We start from the raw sequence: 7,500 nt of genomic DNA, 5'->3' as shown, positions 1-7,500 counted from the left end.
AACCGACACGCATTGCGTACCGCGGAACAATTTTCATAGATGAAAATTCCGCCCGAAGCTGAGATTCATCCAATTAGATCGCTATGATAAGAATTACGGATTTCCATAACAAAAACAAACGGTCGAAAAGCCTGTCCGGCTTGAAGGTGGGTCTTTGAGTTGTCTTGGTGGTATTCAAACAGCCTGCACACAGGCTCTCCGTGCGCAGAATGGCGCGCAGTCAACAGTTTCCCAGTAAACACAGTTCTCAGCTCTGAGCACGCACATTTCGAAAAAATTCGTTCTCAGTTTAAACGTAATGTGCGTGCTCAGTACAGAAAGCTCGTTCTCGTAGTCATTCTCGTCCTCGGAGCCGCTAGCGAGCCGCAAAATTACTCGCTTAAACAAGGGTGCCTTCTCACAGGCTTAGTTCAGCTTAAAATATCAAACATCATTGAGGAAATCACCTCGAAATACACTACGTACCGAATTTCCCAAGCACTCATCAACGAACAGGATTTCGCAGTTCATCAAGAGAAGCACGTTCACAGCGCTGTTCATCACAGCCGGAGAGCAAAATTGTAAATTTGGCTCACCCAGCTGGCCCGGTGAATTCAAATGAAACTTAAAACGAAATTTAAACTGCTGTTCGCCTTGTAATTGACAAATTGTGACCATGGGAGAAGAAGACGATCCTTTTCAGCCAGATATAATGAATGCGGTGTGATCGTCTGTTTTAAGCTGCAACGTGACGTTTCATACTTTGACAGGCATAGTTGACAGACATAGATTTGTACAATCGCACTCAGATTGTTAGTTTAACTAATCTCATCAGAACGGGGTCGGCTAGTCTACCCAAGAGATACTGACCAACGAAAAAGCGTTGATAGACGGGTCCATTCAAGTTGAAGTTATTTGCCAGAGAGAATCTGTATTGTTGCATGATGCAGAAAACTACAGGGTAAACCGAGCCTTTGATTCAAAGTGAAATGAAGGACAAGAGGAAGATTACGTGGCTGCTGCAGCAGCATCTAACAATAAAATGCTGACCATAATACCCGGAACAAAGTACAATCGTCTTTTCGCCATTCTAATGACGAAATTTAAGGCTGCTAGAGCAAAGGGGTACAGCATCAATTTCAACTGCTTATGGTTCAAAGCGAGAATTGCATACCGGGAGCTGACAACTGATGCAAAGGCAACAATTCGCGAGCATATGATGACGAGCAAGATAGGAATGGGGACACGTCAAAGAAGCAAGAAGGCATCTAAGCAAAATTTTGAGTCTAACTTGAAGTGGCATGCAACAAAGCGGGAAAAACTGGTATGAGCTAGCAGGAATGAGCGCTACGACGATAAAAGAAGATGACACGCGCAAAGAGAAGGGTTGACTGTGGACCAATCTCCACTGCCTTTTGCAGTTAGGCTAAAAAAAGCACAAAGCGGCCATACGAACTCTGTGGCCTCCTTACTTTCGACGATCATTGAGCGGGTTCTTTGCCGTCTTAGAATTAATTAATTAAGGCGAGGCCGTCAATTTATCTTCCTTGTGCGAAAAGATGGCACTTACCGTAGTTACGGATGTGCTTACGAGAGCAGCACTTCCTTCTCAGTTATTTAAGGACCTCGATTGTTGATCCGATCAGGTCTGAGTTTGAGCCCACGGCCTCTGATGCTCAACCCACCGGTAAGCGGTCAACTGCGACCAACACCTACAGGTTGCTTTGGTATTTTTAGCCCCGACACTGTTTCAGACACAAGGAAAGGTTACGTTTTTTTATACAAACGTTGGCTGTGTAGCACTTATATTTTAAACAGAGTTAACTGAATAGAGTGTAATGTGAAGTGCTAGAATTCTATCCCATATGAACCATGTGAGCTTTAGCCCAAGAAATGGGCCCACACAAGGACAGAGAAAAACTCTGACCAGTAGGGCTAACGCTCACATGGTTCATATGGGATAGAATTCTAGCACTTCACATTACACTCTATTCAGTTAACATTGTTTCAAACAACCGATCATGCCGCAATAAGAACACCAATACTTCAAAGTACTGTGGAAATGAAATTTATGTCCCTTTTCATGAGACACCTAAAATCATTGAAACAGGTAATTTATCAAAAGGATGCTTATTGTTAATTAAAGAAAACTTAAATGAAATAAATGGACTATTTGAATAAGAATGAAAAATGTCTTGCCATATCAGCCGGTGCCACTCTTTTGCACAATCTCGCGTTGGGAATGAGGTTGACTTCTTTAACATAATTATGATAACACATCATATAGCAGTTTGATTAAAATAGTTTGAATATAAGAGCATAAAAACGAGAAAACACTAAGCCCACTTCTGACTTTCAACTTCAAGTTCGACAAATGATTTCCTATTCAACGTCAATAAATTCTTCAAGGCAGCCGTTCTGTTGACAGTACTTCTTCGAATTTCACAATCTCAGAGGCTCAGGCATGAACTAAATCTTCTTCAGTTATGTCTTTCTCTGCTTCTTTTTCGTCGCTTTCCTGCAGTTTGAGAAGCTCGTCTCTCAATGATCGCAGCTTCTTGTTTACCTGCTTCAATTGTGCCATTAACAAAGGGCAATGCGTCTTCAATTCTTTGATGCTGCCGGCGTAAAACTTTATCTCACATTTTACCGCTGAGCTAGCGTTTAGGGTTGGTGGAACCGTGGTATTGCCCTGATGGCTACGTTGGGAAAACGATACTATGGTGCTATTTATGTCACTGACGGGAAAAAATTCCGACGCTGACTCCGTCGATTTTTCGCCATTATAAAACATCCCTTCTCCTCCTTCACGCTTAACGCCTTCTTCGTCTCTCTTGAGTTCTTGATTTTTGACCACGTTAACGTCCAGTTTAAGAAGTTCGTTAACTTTCGCTTGCTCAAGATAATCTTTATCATTATTTTTGTCCCTTTTAAGAGCTATAAGATTTTCTTCCTTGGAAGTTTCTTGTAGATTTGTTTCACCTTGGATTGTCTTCTTTTGGTCGGGATACTCGAGCAGGATTGCTGCTTCATCAAGCATATTCCCCGCGTCTTTTACATCTCGACGAACATCTTGCTCCAAGCCTTTTTTCTCTTTGTACGTTGCTATAATTAAATCTTCGATGTCATCAACTTGGTCGAGTGTTGACTGCTCATCTTTAGTCTTTTTGACATCGCCTGCCGTGTTGTAAATCGCCGTCGAAGGGGAAGTATCCGCACTCTTTCCTCGGGAAATTGCAATCGCTTGTTCCCTTGCGTGTGTACCTTTGGTTAGGATATCTTTCTTTTGCGACGTCTTCTCGCTATCCGGCCATATTGTATCCATTTTGCACACGTTTTCGCCTACGCTTCCATTCACTTCTGCTTGTGCAGAACTACGATGCTGTTCCCTTCCTTTTTCGGCTTCCGCTTCGCTTGCCGCGGAAGCGTTAATCACTTTTTCTTTCTCGCTGTTTTCGTCGACAACTGAAAATTCCTGTCCGTGAACAGATTTGATGGAATCAGTTCTTCTAAGGGAGAATACACTTCCAACTCCTTCCAAATGCCTCTTCAGGTACTCCATGACACCACTGAGAATTTCAAAGTGACGGAGTTTTCTCCCGATTGTACGTTCGTCGGATGGACAAGCCCAACAATTTAAATACCAGTCAAAAATCAGATTGATATGCAAAAAGGGACACTAAACAAAAGAAGTAAAAAGCGTCCCATTCCCAAGAGGACCCGCAAATACAATTCACCTTTATAGGCTGGTTTTCACTAGCGACGCAAGCAATTAAGCACAAACACACACGCAAGCGCATTTACTTGTGGTTAATTAGTGTCTATTATTCCAACAAAAGGCTTTAATGAACAACAAGCTACTGAGTTTGCGTATGCTTCTTGTGCTTATGCTTGCGTCGCTAGTGAAAACAAGGCTTATCACTCGGCTGCCATTTTGGAGTCCGTGGGGAATGAAGGCTTTGTCTTTGCTGGATCTAAAACTGAACTGTTCTGAATTTTAAAAACATATTTTTTGAAAGGTAAGGTTCACATTGCAACTAGGCTGGCAATATGACATTATTTGATGCTAGTCTGGTTTGGAGAAATATGAGTGTGGCTGAAAAAGTTATATTTCCAAAATCCAACAAAATTGCATTCAATGATAATAATTTCTGCAAACCAGAGGAACTTGAAAGTATATTTTAATATTTATGTAAGCGTGTTCACACCGACAACACAAGGAATAGTTTAAAAGAATAAACTCCTTAAAGAGCGGACCATGTGAAATGAATGATTCCAACGAACTAGGTGAAAGGAGCTGTTATTGAAATACATGGACAAGTGGTCGCGAAATTACACTATTAATAATAGCAATAATAACAACAACAGCATACTAAGACTGATCAAGACAAATTTGGTCAAATAAAGATAGTTCGTCAGATAATTCGTCTATGTATAAAATCGAGAAAAAGGACGGAACATTCGTCTGGACGAATTATCCAAGACAGTTCGTCTGTCAAGAAGTCCCAGACGGTTGATCCCTCTGGAATAAATTCGGCCAATAACTAAATGAGGTAAATCAAATCTAGCATAGAGCGCTTTTCAATTGAGTGTCGAAAGTAATTAGCGAATTGCTTTGGTTTATGATTACTTCACTCAGTGATTCAACCAATCAGAAGTGAAACCAAAACCAATCGCGGCTCGCGCGTGTACATTTTCCCACGCTTTGTGTCGGTTTACCGGATTGTCTCCGCCCTTTTCGATTGGCCAAAGTAATTACCTTGGTTTTGGTTTGACGACACTCGATTGAAACTCGCTTTAACACTTGTTTTAGGCGGGTGAGCAAAACCGGAATACCCGGAGAAAAACATCTTGAAGCAGGCGAGTGTTTACAACCCAGCTGTCGGTCTGTTGGCTGGATTTACTTGCGACGCATACCATTAGTGGCTTTCGGTTGCGAAAGACGAAAGACGACGTACCCGCAAATATTATGAAGGGACTCGGTAAATTGAGGTCGGTGAATTGGGCGAGGCAATGAGAGACCGAACACTGTGGCACGCTCTTGTTGCTCATCCCAGTCTCGGATGCCGAAGGAGGGTGATGATGAGTGGCTTTCGCTGTACATGACCAAAATGCTGCTAATGATCAAAGTGGATAACATGAGATAACATCTACTGAAACAACTTTTCCGGCCGGTGCAATTACATGAAGTAAACTGATTTCTTACATTTGGTGTATGTACCTAGTTATGTTTGTAAACAAAAAATAAAGACGACCACTCTTGGTGATTGGTCCGACAAATGGCGAAAAATAAAACACATACATACAGACACATGGAAAAAATTTCTAACTTGGAAATTAGTTTAAAGAAAAGAAAAGAATGATTTAGAGCAGTGAGAATCTCGAGCTCATATATTAAATGACGCTTCGACCAATATTCGCTAGACTAACGAGGCAATTCAAACTATGTTAATTTCTCCAAAACTGGCTGAAATAAGTGCTTAGACCTAAATAATCCTGATTAGTGAAAAGAAAATAACAAACAAAATGTTGATACTTTCTAAATATAATGTCTGTCTTTACATTTCCGTATCTGATATTTTCCATTCCCGGCAGTCATTAGCCCCGTATTGGCTGGGAAAGGAAATGTCGCATGAAGTTTTGGTGGATGTCATTCAATGTTATCCGATCAAAACGCAAGCCAGTTTCCGTACTATATAGAATTTTGTTTTTCTGACCACCGAAGCTTGATTATAACACAAATAGCAGTGATAAATAATTAATTTGAAGCAATGCATTTTATGTTTTTCGTTCTAGAACCCAGACCTCTCTATTTGTAAGTACATTACATAGTTTTTCAAAATAAAAACTGAAATCCGAATGTGGTCTTAGTTTTCGAGGTCTAAGTTTCGAGGCCTTAGTTTTCGAGGTCTTATCATTCGAGGTTTTAGGCCTTAGGTTTAATCGAGGTTTTAGTTTTCGAGACACCCCAGAAATAAACTGTGTCGATTATCTACTTTCTGTTGTTCAGCTCTGAAGTTATACTCACACTCTTCTATTCGTCTCAGAAGTACACTCACTTTGCCTTTGGCAAATAAATGTTAAATATAATTAAAGCTACAGTGTATTGCAAGTTTTTTTTTTTCTGATAGGTACAAAACTTATTTTTTTATTCATCAAAAGAAAGACATAATGTAAATAAGACTGTTATAGAAAATTCATAATGCAAACAAAAATAAACAACAAGGAATTAAAGTCAAACTATTTAAGCTCAAACTATTTCACAAATGAGAGCAAATAGTTATTGTTAGTAAACTCATCTATAAGATTCCTGTAGCTTGCACTGTCAATTTTTGCACGAAAGATTGGTAAATTATATACCATTCCAATGACATCAAACAATTCTTTGATTGCACTCACTTGATAAAACGGTCACGTTGATGCCAAAACAATAGAAAAATGTAGCTGAAGATTTGCATAATAATAGAGTCAAATTTTCAAAAGACTTTTTCTTTCAGTTGTTCTTTCTAACATTATGGCTGCCGTGACGTAAGCTGCAATCATACAATGGTCACGGTTCATTTTCGGGAACCCAACCAATAAATGTTCTTCTCTTTCTTCAGTCAGGCAAAACACTCTAATACAACGTAACGAGTTCGTAACATATGCCAAGGTCTTTCTCAAAGAAACTTCTTTTCCTTAGTCATTGAGGCTCCTCCTCAATTATCATCATCAACAATCTTACAAGTTAGTCTTTTCTCCGCCATTTTGATTCTCTCAGCTAGTGTCCATGTCTCTATGTGTAGACTTGCGTGAGCTTGGGTCAAGTCAAGTGACCAGATCATGTTGTTAGTTGTTATCTAATCTCGTACCCAGATCTCATTCTGTCACTGGAAATATTCCGTATGACCGTGGAAGATCTGGGTACGAGATTAGTTGTTATCATGTTGAACATTCTCAGCATTGGTAGCATTTCCTCCAGCGGTACATGCAAAACCAAAGGCTAAAAATTACACGATGAGGCATTTCTACGCGATTGATCAGCACAATGAGGTTTTAAAGGAAGAATATTGTGAGCTTTTGTGGTACGGTTGCCCTTTTTTATTCCTGCATCAGAAATGGAAAATGTGCTCCCGGCAAGTACATGTAACACTTGCCCGACACGTGAATTTATGCGGATGTCTGGTTTACATGCCTGGCACATAGATTTAAAAGAATTTCTTTGAGCTTTGGCTGTGAGTTCATCTATCAACAAAGAGCAACTTAGAGCAGGTTTCCTCGGAGTTGTGGATTTTAATGGATGTGCAGTGTTATTATACATATCGTGCATGCATTTGGTTAAAAATATGCGATCAAGATTTGGAATTTTGTTTGGCGGAATGACAAATAAAGGTTGGTTAATCCCTTCTTGACTAAATCATAAATTCTTGCCAAGAGCATTGCCATCTAGATGTTAGCTCGACTAACTATGTAAATCGAACAAAATTGCATGATCATGAAATATATTTAGAGTAAGACTTCTCAACCTTACAATAGACATTT

The sequence above is a fragment of the Montipora capricornis genome, chromosome 9 (assembly GCF_036669925.1).
Source record: "Montipora capricornis isolate CH-2021 chromosome 9, ASM3666992v2, whole genome shotgun sequence".
NCBI lineage: Eukaryota > Metazoa > Cnidaria > Anthozoa > Scleractinia > Acroporidae > Montipora > Montipora capricornis.
Note: the sequence above shows the minus strand (reverse complement) of the source record.